Here is a 14398-nt window from a genome sequence, read left to right on the forward strand (position 1 = left end):
GGCGCTGGCCGCTGCCGCTTCTCCGCTTCTCCGGGTGGGGCTGACCGGTGCCCGGGGATTTTAAGTGACATCCTTCTCTCTTGCCGCCTTTCTGCACCTCTTGGCCGAGAGACCCCGCGTGCCTTGCTAGCGTCCTCCCGCCCCCTCACCCGGGGCCTTAGGGCGCGCAGGCTGTCGGGGCTTCTGGGGCCGAGTCCGCGCCCCCGCTCAGGCCGCCCGGCTCCCGGGCTCCTGGTCCCTCGCAGCCGGCGCCCTAAGGCCTCTCCTGCGTGTTTCCGCCCAACGCTCTCACCGTTTCGTTTTTCACATTTTAATCTTTAACCCAGGCAGCATTTATCTTTTCAAAAAGTGAGGAAGACGTGAACATTTTTTTCTGAAATGGGGTGGTAGGCTGCCCTGGCCCCCCTCCCGCAGCTCCCGGCAGCTCTGGGGGACGATCCGCCCGCCCGCTTCGCCGGGGCCTCCCTGCTGTTCGGCCTGCTTCTCACCCCAAATTGAACAAAAACCAGAGCGTGCTGGGGACTCGCCTTCGGGGCTCAGGACGAGGTGGGCGCCCGCGGCCCCTCCCCTGGAGGACAGAGAAGGCCGCTCCGGGCCCAGCCCCTGCCTCGGCGGGGTCTGGAGAGGGAGGGAAGGGGGTGGCTGCGGAAAGCGGCCGCCTGACCCCGGGGTGGCCTCGTGCTGCTTCAGGGACCCCTAAAAGGCAGGGCCGGGCTGGGGTCTGCGCAGGGCTGGCGTGGCCCCTGCAGACCTCCCAGCTGGACCCCCGCCGGGGCCTGGAGGCCGAGTCCAGCCGGCTCCTGACTTCCCGCTCGAGGCACGCGCTCCTGGGCTGTGGCCTTGCTGGTGAGGCGACCGCGTTCCAGAGCGAGGCGCGGGGTCGTTTACCACCGGCTTCCAGGGGCCTTTGTCTCTCTTTCGTTTCCGCTGCTGGTGCAGTGCGGTCAGCTGCACAGCACCCTCGCAGAGCTGAACCTCGGGCACCAGTCGCTGATGCATCTCAAGGCTCAATCGCCACGTGCCTCGTAAAGGGACACGGCCAGTGCATGTCCCCCCAGCGCCACAAGAGCGGCCTGCTTTCCCGCAGCCATGCCAACACTGGGTTTTATCAGTTTTTCAACATTTTCAACCATACTGTGGCCCTCTGGGTAATCACGAGGTCGGGTGTCCTGCTGCGCGGTGGCCGCGGCACTCCCTGCTGGATGAGCGCCCGTCTGTGCACACGTCCCTTCCGATGTGACCTGGGGCCCCCCAGGAAAGGGGACGAGGATGCTGCGGCAGAGTGCTGCGGTACAGGGGGGCCGGGGGGGGAGAAGCGTGCCGTCCGCGCGGGGGCCGGGGCGACTGCCCATCCCGGGGGCCGCGCTGGCTTCCCGCCCCGCGCAGTTCTGGGGAGGGAGGCCGCCACCCACCCCGCCTGCCGTCCTCGGGGCACCACCTCACTGTGCAGACGGGCTGGTCGGGGGGCGGCAGGAGGTGACCGTCCAGAAAACAGGACGCACGTGAGCAGGACGAGGCCGGGGGGCGGGGGGCATGGCATGCGGCCTCTGCCGCTGCAGCGCCTCTCCCGGCAGATGCCTCCATCCTCCGGCCTCGGTTTCTCGTCACTCGCGGGGTTGGGGTGAGGGGTCCCCAGCTCAGGGGGAGACAGCAGGTGGCTGCCTGCCGCTCGGGGTGGCGTCCCCAGAGGCCCAGCCTGGAGCCGGGTGCACCGAGCAATGATCAGCTCGCGCCGAGAACGCGCCAGCCCCGCAGTCCGCCAAGCTGCCGGCCTGGCTCCTGGTTTGGCATTTGTAGCTTCAGTGAAGACAGGAACAGTCCAGGCGTCGGGGGCTGCGGACCCCCGCGGCCTCTCCCCGACGCCGGGTTCCGAGGGGCACCCCGGGGCACCCGTCTGCTCTGACCGCCAGGCGGGCAGGACCCCCTAAGCCAGCGGGGCCTCAGTTTCACCTTGGCCGCCACCAGGGTGCGTGCCGCTGGGACAGCCGTCACCCAGAGCCCCCCAAGCTGGACAAACGCCGCCCTCCAGCCCGAGGGACACCAGGGGGCTGCTGGGCCGCTGCGCGCAGGTGCCCACGGCCGGCGCTGCTGCCCTCCCCAGCCCCTCCCCGCCCTGTCCGCTCCCCGCTGCCCCCCAGGGCCTCCGGGGTCCCCTTCCGAGCAGGCAGCTGCCCTTGGACTCTGGGGCAAGCAGCGCGGTGGCACAGGGCAGGCCCCGCTTCCGCCCTGCCAAGGCCTCTGCCTGGGAGCCCGTGCCCTTCTCTGAAACCCGCCGGCCTTGCCCGCCTGCCCGGCTGTGTCGCCAGGGAGGGCACCCTGCGGGCAGCGGCTGCTGAGCGGCCCGGGGCCGTGGACTGGCCAGAAGCGCCTGGTTACCTTGAAATGCAGATTCCCACCCAGGATGGGCCCGGGGTGCCAGGCTGAGCCGCGTGGGGCCAAGGAAAGGATAATTCAGGGAGACCGAGCCTTTATCTCAAACGTTGGTATTTCGTTCACCAGGGATTTGGGCATAGATGCTAACATTCTCAAATATCAGGTTAAGATGTGACGCCCGAGCGCCGGTCGTGCCGATGCACATGACGGTGAGATCCGGCATAAGGGGGACGGCCGGAGGCCCCAGCCACCCTCGCGGCAGCGCAGGCGGATAAGGAGATGCTTTTGGTGGGAAACAGAAACGCAGGTCGAACTGGTTAGATCGTAAGGAAATTAAAAATTAAAAAAAAGTGCCCCGAGGACGGGCAGGTGTGGGGCGGGTGGACTCGCCCCTCCTTCCCTCAGGGGCCCCGCCTCCCCCAGGCCAACGTCCCCCTCAGGGTGGCAACTCCAGGGCCGCGTCCAGACCCCTCGGGCCCGCCCCACACACCGCCTTGGCCGGAGTCAGATCACACGCGCAAGCCCGCCAGTCACCGCCGAGGGAGGATGCGGGCTGAGCGGGCGCCTGGGAGCCGGGCTGGGGTCCCACGACCGGACCGCTGGGCCCTGCATCCCTGTGGCCCTGGGGAGGGGGTGGAGGCCCAAGCCACGTGGGGAGGAAGCGGAGGGGGTGGCTGCTGGGGGGGCAGAGGCCCCGGCAGGTGAGGGTGGCCCGGGAAGCCCCAGAGGTGTTTCTGGAGGAGGCAGGCGGCCTCGCCCTTGGGGACAGGTGGACCCTGCAGCCCTGGCCGCCCCGGCAGACCTCGCAGCACAACGTTGCAGCCCTGGTGCCGGCAGGAGAGGCCGAGGTCCCGGGGCCTCCAGGTCTGCACACAGGGCCACTCCTGGGCCCCGGCTGAGGGTCTCAGAGGGGCGAGGGCGAGGGTGGGGCCGGGAGTAGAAAGCCAGAGGCGCTCCTGGGGACCCCAAGCCCCCCGGCTGTGGCCGGTGGCTCCCTCTGCTCAAAGTCTCTTGCGGGCCCTGGGTGGCTCACATCCGGCTGAGGGCCAGGGCGCCCACCCTCCAGGGCACCCTTGCTCCCAGCCCCCGCGCACGTTTCCAGAGACAAGCACCCTCCTTCCGGCTCAGCGGGTGTGGGGCTCCCTCTCCCCCGCTGCCCCCCACTGCCACACCCAGACCCCGGCGCCCCCCAGCCGGTGGCCGGCTTGGAGCAACGCTGGGGAGCGCCTGGAGGACGGCCCGGCCCGCGGGCGCCGGGAGGCATTTTTCAGACGCCCACCACGAGGTGCAGGGCATCGGGCTCTCAGGGGTCCGAGAATCCCGCGAGGTGACCGCGGCGCAACGCCCCCTCCCCTGAGATCTCTCCTGCCTTCCCTCTAAGGACGCGAGTGCGATTAACGTGGGAACTGCCTTCTCGTGGCCATAAGTACCACACATCCAGGAATACGTAAACGAATCCCCCAATTGCCCCAGCCTCGTTTTAGATGCATTTCCACTAAGAACTTGTTTTTTGTTTAGCTATTCTCAAAATTGATAATAAGTTCACACCGAGTCAGTGGTATCCTCCTAATAATAATTATCACCATCTATTTGGTGGAAACGAACTTGGACATAGGAAAGTGTTTGAATCTTGACGTTTCAGTTCATTCACATAGTTTTGTATGATAGGGTGATGGATAAACTTTCAAGCTTGAAAACACATTCAGAGGCAACCGTGTTGGCTGGAATTGAAATAGATATTTGGGACGGACAGGGGACGGTGGGAAACTTCAGGTGTTTAGGAGGACTTGCGTTTTGTGTTTTAAAATGGGCAACGGTGCCGGCCGGGGCTGCGGTGCTGGAGCGCGCTGGACCCGCGAGATGTTAAAATGTGCTATTTACGCTGTCAATGTGCGTTATTTAGACTTCTGCTGGAAGCGTCTGGGCACAGCACAAAAGGCTTGAGGGAGTCCCCGGCTTTTCAGAATTGCATTTGCAGACCAGTGGCCAGAGCCGAGGGCAGCCTGGCCTCCGTTCCCCCGAGGCAGACGGGGCTGGTGGCAAAACCCACCTCCCGGGGTTCAGCAGAGGGCTGCGTGACCCCCGGGGTAAAAGCGGGACTGGACAGCCCCTTGCTGGCGAGGCTGGCCGGGTGCAGGGCGCCTGCGACGCCGTGACAGGGCGCGTTGGTCAGGGCGCCGTGGGGGCTGGAGTGGAATCGGGTGTGGCCGCGCCCTCAGGGCCCAGCACAGAGGAGCTTGGCGCGGGAAGAAGCGACGGAAATGCAGCGGACGGGCACCTGGAGTGGTGCGGTCAGCAGGGGCAGAGCCGCAGCGTGCCCCAGACTGCAGGGCGGAAAATCCGGGTGCTGCCCTGCTCTGCCCCGGGGTGCCTGTGGAATGGGTGCTGGGGAGAGCTGGCTTCTCTTGGCCGAACCCCAAGGCTCTGAGCAAGGGGGGGGGCTCCTCGGAAGGGAGGCGAGTTCCTGCCTCGGTTGACCTCGAGACACTGGAGGCCCCGGGGCACCCCGATTTCCCTGCCCACAGGGTGGCTTTGTGCTGTTCGCTCACTGCTGAATCACCGGCTCGGCCCGTTTTTTTCACATTTTAGCATCTCGGAAATCTGGAGGCGTTTTAGGATTAAAATTGGCAGCGTCTTTTCCTTTCTCGGTGGCTCATCTTTTTGAAAAACGGTAGAGTTTGAAATCCACGGTGCCCTCGGGCCGCGAAGTAAGGCAGCGGGAACGGATAAGGAGCCGGGCAGCACGGCGCTAAACCGCCGGCCTTGGCAACGCGCCCACCCCTTTCGCTGCCCACTTCTCCCAGGAATGGGTGCGGGCCCTGCGGGCGTCCCGAGGTCTGCTCGGGTCCCGGGGCATCACCCTGCCAAGCACACTCCAAACGCCAGCACCCCACTCGTGCCAGCCCCGGCGGAGCTGCTCCCCGAGGCGGACGGGCAATTTCGCTTCACTGGCCGGGAGCCCAGGAGCCTGGGCCACGGGGGTCGGCGGCAGGACCCCTCAGGGCCCCCCACTGTGTTCTCGAGTGTGTGGACCTAAGACCCCGGGGAGGCCAGCTGGGCGAGGGGTCACGGCCGCCGGACAGAGCAGGGAGGAGCGGGCACGGTTTGGGGAAAGCGCTGAGTTTCTACACTGGGGAGCTGGGGCCCGCGGCCTTGGGTTCTGCCAGGTGGGATGGAAATCAGCGGCCAGTGTCCTGCCTCCAGGCTCTCGTCCCCGTGTCCCCAAGACCCCGAGGCTGGAGCCCAGCTTGTCGCCCAGCGGCTGGAAAAGGCGCCGGGGGTCTGGGGTGCAAAGAAGGAAGTGGCCCCGTGTATGCGCCAGGCAGGCCCCGAGACCCCTGCAGGGGAGCGGGGCGGGCGCTGGCGGGCCCGGGGACGGCGGGGGGCCCTATGCAGATGTATGCAAAGCACATGCAAATCGCGGCCCGAGGGCCTGGGCGGGGGCAGAGCGCCCCCTGCCGGCCGAGCGCGGAGGGCCCGGGTCCCCGCGGGGCCGCGGCGCGGGGGGCGGGCGGGGGGCGGGCGGGGGGCGCGGGCTCGGGCCGGGGGAGGGGCGCCTCCCGCGCGGACGCCAGACGCCGCGGCTCCTGAAACGCGCGGCCGGACGCTCCGAGGTGGGTGTGCGCGGCCCGCGGAGCCGGGAGCGGGTGGGCGCGGCGAGAGGCCCGCCCTCGCGCCCCCCGCGTTGCCCCGCGCCCCGCGCCCCCCGCCCCCCGCGTTCCCCCGCGCCCTCGCGCCCCCCGCGTTGCCCCGCGCCCCCCGCCCCCCGCGTCCCCGCGCCCCCCGCGCCCCCCGCGTTCCCCCGCGCCCCCCGCGCCCCCCGCGCCCCCGCGCCCCCCGCACACTCGCCTTGCGCGCTCCCCCCGGCGCCCGCGCGCCCCCCCAGGGGCCCCCGACCCACTCTCCCCGACACCCCCGCTCTGCCCACGCACCGCCCGGCCCATCCCCGCGACACCTGCGCCCCTGCGCGCCCGCGCCCGCCCCGCGCTCCCTCCCCAGCAGCACCCGCCGCCCCGCCACGGTCCCGCACGACCCCGCGCTCCCGCCCCCGGCCTCGCGCGCCCGCTCCCCCGCCGGCCCCGCTCGCGCCCGCGCCCGCCCGGCGCGCCCCATGGCCCCGCGGCCCCCCGGGCGGCAGCGGCTCTAGGCGGCGGCGGCGGAGCGCGGGGCCCCCGGGCCTCCCGGCGGCCGAGGCGCCCCGGGGCGGAGCCGCGGCGATGGGCGCGGGTCGGGAGGCAGGTGGCGCGGCGGCGGGGGGCGGCGGGCGGGGGCGGAGCGCGCGGGGCGGGCGCCGCGGGGCCCCGTGAGAGGCACTCGGCGAGCGCCGCGCCTGCCCGGCCCGAGCCCCGGCGCAGGCGGTGGGACCCGGCGCGGGCCGCGGGCGCCCCGGGCGGCGCGCTTTGTTCGCGGCCGGCGGCCCAGCCCCGCCTGCGCCCCGCGGCGCCCCGCGCGCCCGAAGCAGGAAGGCGGACCCCGCGCGCGCCGGCGCCCCGCCGCCCCGAAGTTGCCGCGCCGGCCGCCCTGCCCGAGGAAGCGCCGCCCCGGGAGCCCGGGCGCCACCGTGCCTCGCCGCCCGGAGCCGGACCTGCGGAGCGTAAGTCCCGCCGCCGCCCCGGGCTCCCCGCCGCGGACTTCGCGAAGTTGGCGCCTCCGGCGGGTGGGGCGCGGCGGCGATGCGCCCACCCACCGCGCCGAGGGCCGACCCCCGGGCGAGGCAGCGGCCCGGCCCCGGGGTGCGGCGGAGCTTGAGGGGACCCGCGTGCGCAGGGGCTGGGGGCGCGGGGCGCTGCGCGGTACCTGGTTTCCTGACAAAGGCCCCTGTCTGGGGAGGCGCGGGCCACCCCAGGGGAGGCTGGGTGCCTGCCGCGGGGCTGGGACGCCGGGCGGGCCCCCCTGGCCCCCTCCTTGTTTTGGCCCCGGCCCCCGCCAACGTGCCGGGGGTGGTCGCGGCGGGCAGCGGCGGAGGGTCCGGGAAGCCGGCGGGGGCGCAGGGGCCGGGGCCACCCTGCCGGGCCCTGACAGCTCGCCGGCCTGGGCGGCGGCTGCTCACACCCTTTGGGAAGCGGCCATCTGTGTTTTGGGCAGGCCGAGAGCCAGGCTGCGGGGGCCGGGGAGGGAGGCGCGAGCAGCTCGAGGGACAGATGGTGGCGGCGCGGCGAGCAGGGCTGACGGGAGCAGCGGGCGGGCTGGCGGCAGCAGACTCGGCACCCAGCCCCCGGCCGCGACCCCGCCCGGGAGGGAACTTCATATGCCCGGGATCCCGCGCAGAAGTGGCGCACAGACCCCGGAAGTGGGGAGACCCCTGCCTGCCCCTCCCACACCAACGGCTCTGTCCTCCTCCTCCCCCGTGGGGCAGCTGCAGAGCAGGGGGCAGGAAACCCCCCTGGAGGAGACAGTCCGGGCACCGTCGTCCTGAGGTTGCTGTCAGCCCCCGCCTCTGTCCGCGGCCAGGACGTGGCTTCGCTCTAACTGTCCCCTGGACGCGACAGGGAGGCCACCCTTGGGGCAGAGCAGAGGGCGCAGTTTCCCCACGCCCTGGGGCTGCTCTAGCAAGTTGCTGCCCCGCGGGGGAACTTCTCAGGCTGGCCTCTGCCGCCGCCCACAGGCGGCCCCCGGCTCCCCTCCTGGGCGCAGGGGCAGGGAGGCCCATCAACTGTCCTGGGCACTTGGGTGACACCGGGACGCGCCCTGGGCTGCCCCGCCCGGGAGAGCCTGGAACAGCCAGCCGAGCCTGGCGAAAGGCCGCTGGCAGGAGGCCACGGACTGGGAGCCGCGCCTCGGGGCGGGGGGGTGCGGTGGGCAGCAGGCACGCATGGGATCCAGCTGCGCCTTGGGGACAGGAGAGAAAGGGCTGAGAGTGGGGGACACGACGTGGGCCAGCATGGGCGGCTTCGGGTGGCCTCTGGCTCTCCCAGGCAGCCCTCGCTCTCCGGCGTGACGAGAAAACGGGGCCCTGCTGCGCGCCAGGCCAGGGCTGGGACCCCGACCACCTCCGGGTGCCTGCCCAGGGCCTCTCGCAGGCGCCCAGGCTCGCCGCGGTCTCCGGGTTAGCCACAGAGCCGGGGTGCCCCCTCCAGGAAATGGCTCTGATTTTGCTTCACGTGTTTTCATTTCTGCATGACTGGAAGAAATTAATTTTCCTTCCTACGCGGAGATTTGGAGACGCCGGGGGCTGGGCCACTCATCGCGAAATCCTGGCCGGCTGCGCTGCGCCCTTGGCTGGGCCCGGCGGCTCTCTCTCTGCGCGGCGGGGCGGGCGTGGGACGGGACGGGCGCTTCCCCGCCGCCCTCGGCAGCACCCGGGGCTTCTCGGCAGCCCCCTCCCCGCTGCGCCACTCGGCTCAGGCTGATTCATCCGTAGCCTCCCACGACACACAGGAGGACTGTTGAATTAGATGGGACTGAATTTCCTCCCCGGGCCGGGAGGGAAGGAACAACTTTTAGCGTGTGCGCGTGCATGCACGGAAGCTCGGCATGGAGAACACGGGGGGCCCGGCCCTGTCCTCCCCACCCCCCGTGCTGGGGCCAGGACGCTTCTCTCTGCCAATCAGGCTGGAGCTTCCTTCGTGGCACTGCGCAAGAGGACGCTGGCGTTCCTGCAGGGTCCATCCGGGCCACGGCGCTCCAGCTCAGGCTGGCCCGTGCGCCGTGGCGGACATGTCTGTCCGTCCCGCCGGTGTGAGCCCGAGGTCACGGCCGCTGCCTCCTCGGCCGAGCGCGGCCCTCGCACATGTTGGCTTCCTGTCTCGGTCGGTTGCCTTTTCCCTACCGCGGGAGCCCGGGGCGTGGAGCTGCTCGTCACTGGTCATGGTCAGAGCCCAGTGCAGCCGATGGCCCTGGCACTGCCAATGCACCCACAGTGTGTCCAGTGGAGAGGAGCCGCCTGGCCTGGCTTCCCCGTGCACCCCCCATGGCTGGGGCCTCGTCCTTGTTCTGGTCTCTGTCTCTGATTCTGCTCCTGATTCCTGATCCCTGGTTCCTGTCCTGGTTGTGGTTCTGATGCCTGGTCCTGCTCCTCATCCCTGGTCTCTGGTCCATGGTCTCTAGTCTTCAGTTCCTTGTTTTGCTCTTGGTTCTTCATCCCTGTCCTGGTTGTGGTTCTGATTCCTGGTTCTCACCCTAATCCCTGATCCCTGATCCCTGGGCCTGCTCCCGCTCCTGACCCCCAGTCTCTGGTCCCTGGTCTGTAGTCTAGTTCCTTGTCTTGTTCCTGGTCCTTGATCCCTGTCCTGGTTGCGGTTCTGATCCCTGGTCCTTGCTCCTGCTCCTTGGTCCCTGGTCTCTAGTTTCTAGTTCCTTGTCTTGCTCGTGGTCCCTGGTCCCTGGTCCCTATCCGGTCATGAATGGTTCCAATCCCTCGTACATGTCCTGGTCATGGTTCTGATTCCTGGTCCTGCTCCTGATCCCTGGTCTCTGCTCCCTAGTCTCTAGTCTAATTCCTTGTCCTGCTCCTGATTCTTGGTCCCCGTTCCGGTTGCAGTTCTGATCCCTGATCCTTGCTCCTGCTCCTTGGTCCTTGGTCTCTAGGCTCTAGTTTCTTGCCCTGCTCCTGGTCCTTTTCCCCTGTCCTGGTTCTGCTCTCTGCTCCCTCATCCCTGTTCTTTAGTTTCTAGTTCCTTGTCATATTCCTGGTTCCTGGTCCCTGTCTTGGTCATGGTTCTGATCCCTGGTCCTGTTCCTTGGTCCCTGGTCTCTAGTCTCTAGTTCCTTGTCATGTTTCTGGTCCCTGGTCCCTGTCCTGATCATGATTCTGATCCCTGGTCCCTGTCCTGGTCATGGTTCTGATCCCTGGTTCTGGTCCTTATCCCTGATCCTGGCTCCTGCTCCTTGGTCCCTGGTTCCTGGTCCCTTGTCCTGCTCCTGGTCTCTGATCCCAGTCAGGATGTAGGGTGGGGTCCTTGACTCTACCCTGTCTGCTCACAGAGGCTGACCTTGTCCTTCAGTCCCTTGTCCTGCTCCTTGTCCCAGCTCTCCTGCAGCCCTGGCCAGCTCATCCCCCACCCCCCAGCACCGAGTGAGGGTGGGGTAGGGGACTGGGCAGTGGGGCTGGGCTGGCGTCGTCGAAGCCCGATACCTCCTTCAGCCTTTAGAACAGGGCGTTCGAAGCCAGCAGCTGCTGGCCGTGGAGGGCCGGGGCGGCCGGGCCACCTCCCTGGGGACACTCGGCCTGCCCGTGGGGAGCCGGCCCTCCCGCCGTGGATGCGAGGGGCCGGCCCTGCGTCTGCACTGCCTGGGCGAGCGTGGCTGGGCCGTGGCGTCTCCTGCTCATTCACGCCGCGCGTGCTGCTTGAGCACGCGCCCAGGGCAGGCGTGGGGTGGCAGGGTTGTGGGCTGGTGACGAGAGGCTCTTGGGCTGCCGGACCCTGAGGCCGCGCCACGGCGGCGCTGGCTGCTGCGTGTCTGGGCCGCTGACGGCCCCGTGGGCGATACCAGCGCCATCCTGCCCAGGAGCGAGGCACGGAGAGGCCGGCCCGCAGCCGGGGCGCCGAGCCGGGTGGGGCCCCTCGGGGGTGGAGGAGCCGGGGATCCAGGCGCGCACCCTCCGTGGAGAGCCGTGGCGCTGGGGGGGGCATGGGATCGGGGTCCCTGCCCCAGGCCTGACCGTGGGGAAGGCGAGCCGGCCTCTCATCCAGCCCCGGGGCAGGCGGGTGGGAGCTGGGGGGGGGCTGCTTCCAGACGGCGCCTCCCAGGGTCCACACCGGCGGGGGGCGCCGTGGTGGTTCCCACGGAGATGGCCGCTTGCTGGCCCAGAGGCCGCGCAGCCTGCAGCAAGCTGCTCCCCGAAGCCACTCCCCAGGGGGCCAGTGTAAGAGTCCGTGCCTTCTAGGCACTTCTGGGGGAACCCACTTCTTTCCATGAGTCTCCCCGAAGCCAGGGCTGCCGGAAGCCAGCCCCCCACGCCCCAGCCCCCGGCTGCCGCGGCCCTGCTGGGGGGCGCCCACCCCGTGGCCCAGCAGACGAGGCTCGGGACGGAGGCTCGTGGTGACGACGGGCTCAGCGACCGGTCCCGGCTCCCCGGGCGTGCGCAGCCTGCCCGAGGAGCACCCGCGCCACAGACCCCCAGAGCGCGCTCCCAGGCCAGCCGTGGCCCGGCCTCGCCACTCAGCGCAGGTCACGCTCCTGCTTTTCACGAGCCCGCGTAGGACCGCACGGAGCCGCTGCGCGGGGAAGGAAACGTGAGCCCGGCCATCAGAAGGAAGGTGTCTTTTTGGCCGAGGCGCTGGCCGCCCGCTGTCCCCGCCCTCCCTGCTCAGCCGCTGGGGGTTCCTGCGTGGTCCCTTCCTCTCGGGACCGCCATGGTCTCGTCCGGTCTGGGCGCTCAGATCCCCCCTCCGGCAGCCCCGAGCAGGGAGCTGGCAGGCGTGGGCGGGGGGCTGCAGGGGCAGCGCTGGGCGTCCTTCCGTTGACTTGGGTGGAGGAGAGTCACGCTGGGGGGCCGAGCAGGGGCGGCGGGTGGGGCCAGAAGGAAGGGGGCAGAGGCACCCAGACGCTCCGGGGCCGTCCGAGAGCGATGGCCACTTGCGGCTGTTGGACCCTCAGGAGCGCCCAGGAAGATGCGGCCCAAGCCGGCCACAGGGAGGCCTGCTTATGGGGGTGGGGTGCTGAGACCCTGGGGGTCTGCAGGACCAGGGGTGCCCCTGCCCAGCTCGGGGACCCCTGCCTGTCGGCCAGCGTGGCCCGTGTGGCACTCCTGGCTTCTCTGAGCCCCGCTACGTGGATTCCCCGGCTGCTGTGTGGCTTTCAGCAAAGTATTTACCTTCTCTGTGCCTTGGGTTTCAAATGCACAAATGTAGGCGACAACCAGTTGTGCCGGGCACGTGGGGCGCTCACAGCTCGCCTGCCTGTGGGTAGAGCTGTCCCACCCCCTCCCAGGGGGGACCCCCGGTGAGCGCCAGGCTCGCTTCTCCCCTTCCCACCTGCTTCCTCTGCCCATGTGTTCTCTCAGCGTGGCGTGTCCCAGAGATGAGGGCTCCGGCTCCAGCCCCCCAAGCGCTGCCCCCACTCTGATGGCCAGCAAGGGGGCACAGAGGCCCCCCGAATTCCGCGGGGGCCCCACCTCGCCTCTCGCTCCCCCTGCCGCGTCGGAGCTGGGGTCCACAGGGGAGGCAGGAGGACACCGGGGCCCCTCGCTCGGGGCCGTCCCTTGAGCCTGTGCAGCCACCCCGTGGGGTTCCTGGAGGCCAGGGTTCAAGGGACACCCCGACCTGCCGGGCCCGTCCCCCGGGTTTTCTCTAACCGTGCGAAGGACGCGGGTGAAGCCTTGCACTCCAGCCGGCTCGACATGTACCTTTCAGCGGCTTTTCGTACGTCCCCGATACTGTGCAGCCGCCACCGTGCTCTCTCCAGAACGTTCCGTCGCCCCGTGGAGGCGCTGCCCGCCCCACCCCCCTCGGCAGCCTCGGCTCTTGCCGTCCCTGCGGACTTGCCTCTTCGCGGTGCTGCTTGGGAGTGAGCTCCTGAGCGCGTGTCCTCCGCCCGCTTCTGTTCTCCAGCACCGTCCTCGGGCGTCCACGTCGCCGCAGGGGCCAGCAGGTCGCCTTTTGCGGGGCTGCACGGATTGCGGGGGCCCATGGGTGGACCGGGGTGGTTTCTGCTTGGGGCTGCGTGGACACGGGGTGCAGCTGTCACGGGGACGTGTCCTCCTTGCCCTGTGGGGGCCCCTCGGGCTGGCGTCCCCAGGTCTTGGGGTGGCCGTTGGCCTTGCGCCCGCCGGGTCGGGAGATGAATTGGCAGCAGAGCCGTGGCTCTGCCACGCCGCATCACCCGGTCCCCCTGCGTGCCCGAGGCGGCCCCCACCTCACCCCCGTGCCCCGGTGGCACCTGCTGGTGGGGGTCCCCGCCTCGGTGCTGGGAGCGGGCTGTTGGAGCAGCGGCGTGTCTGCGCGAGCTGGCCTCAGTTTCCCTCTGCCGCGCGCGGCCTCTCCCGCACCTGCTTCCCAAGCCTCGTGGTTTGGACAAGTTTCTGCACCTGGTCTCCTGTGTCTGCCCCACACGGCGGCCTGGGGGTCCCGGAAACACCCGTGGCCCGGCCCCCGGGGCGCCTGCCGCCCTCTGCGCAGAGCACGCGCACAGCCCACAGCGGCCCCCGCGGCTTTCTCCGCCCGCCTCCCAGTACCTCTCGGGCACACCCTGCGGTGCCACCCCGGGGCCTTTGCACTGGCAGTTCCCTCAGCCCGGAATGCTCTCCCGCCAGCACCGCGTGGCCCTGGAGCGGGGCCCCGTTACCAGCAGGGGAGGACACTGAGGCTCAGAACCCGGGGACGGGCTTGGCCACACGCGGATACCACCTCCCTCACCGCCACACGCCGGCACCCTCGCCTGGGTGCCGGAACCTTCCGACTCCCTGAAGGGCGGCCCTCTGCGTGCCCGAGCCGTGGCCGTCCCGTGGGCTCACCTGCCCGGGCGGGTTCTGGCCAAACACGGCCGCTTCTCGGCGCCAACCTGACGAGCCTGCGTGTCAGAACTGGGTGGCTGAGCCCAGGGGGGGCCCGGGGGCCGCACAGAGCCCCGGCCGAGCGCAGCCTGGCCGAAGTCGAGAGGGACGTGCTCGCACGCCAGGGTGCCGAGGTGCAGGGACAGGCAGGGGAGCCTTGTGCTCCGCCTCTGACCCCCTCCTTCAAGGAGAAACCGCCAGGAAGCGGGTCCAGCCCAGGGGACAGGGCGTCCGCCTACCACACGGGAGGTCCGTGGTTCAAACCCCGGGCCTCCTTGACCCGTGTGGAGCTGGCCCACGTGCAGTGCTGATGCGCGCAAGGAGTGCCGCGCCACGCAGGGGTGTCCCCGCGTAGGGGAGCCCCGCGAGCAAGGAGTGCGCCCTGTAAGGAAAGAAAGTGCAGCCTGCTTAAGAATGGCACCGCACACACGGAGAGCTGACACACCAAGATGATGCAACAAAGCACAAAGAATGGGCACAGAGAGCAGACAACTGGGGGAGGGGGACAAATAAAAAATAATAAATCTGTAGGAAAAAGAGAAACCGCCGGGGGGGCTTTCAGACACACCCTGTGGGAGCTGCCGGGTCCTC

General features: G+C 69.7%; 1 protein-coding gene across 4 annotated transcripts in view; it reads left to right on the top strand.

Annotated features, from left to right (window-relative positions):
- Positions 1-14398, top strand: part of CBFA2T3 (CBFA2/RUNX1 partner transcriptional co-repressor 3) — a 67561-nt gene that overhangs the window by 19002 nt on the left and 34161 nt on the right. The window contains exon 1 of one of the 4 annotated variants that reach the window (XM_058279575.1): positions 6900-6967. The exons of the other annotated variants lie outside the window; for them this stretch is intronic. The gene's annotated coding sequence lies outside the window, so the exon portion shown is untranslated. Of the gene's footprint in view, positions 1-6899; positions 6968-14398 lie in introns of those variants that run through there. 4 annotated transcript variants of the gene reach the window in all.

This window comes from Dasypus novemcinctus, chromosome 18, assembly GCF_030445035.2.
Source record: "Dasypus novemcinctus isolate mDasNov1 chromosome 18, mDasNov1.1.hap2, whole genome shotgun sequence".
Classification (NCBI taxonomy): Eukaryota; Metazoa; Chordata; class Mammalia; order Cingulata; family Dasypodidae; genus Dasypus; species Dasypus novemcinctus.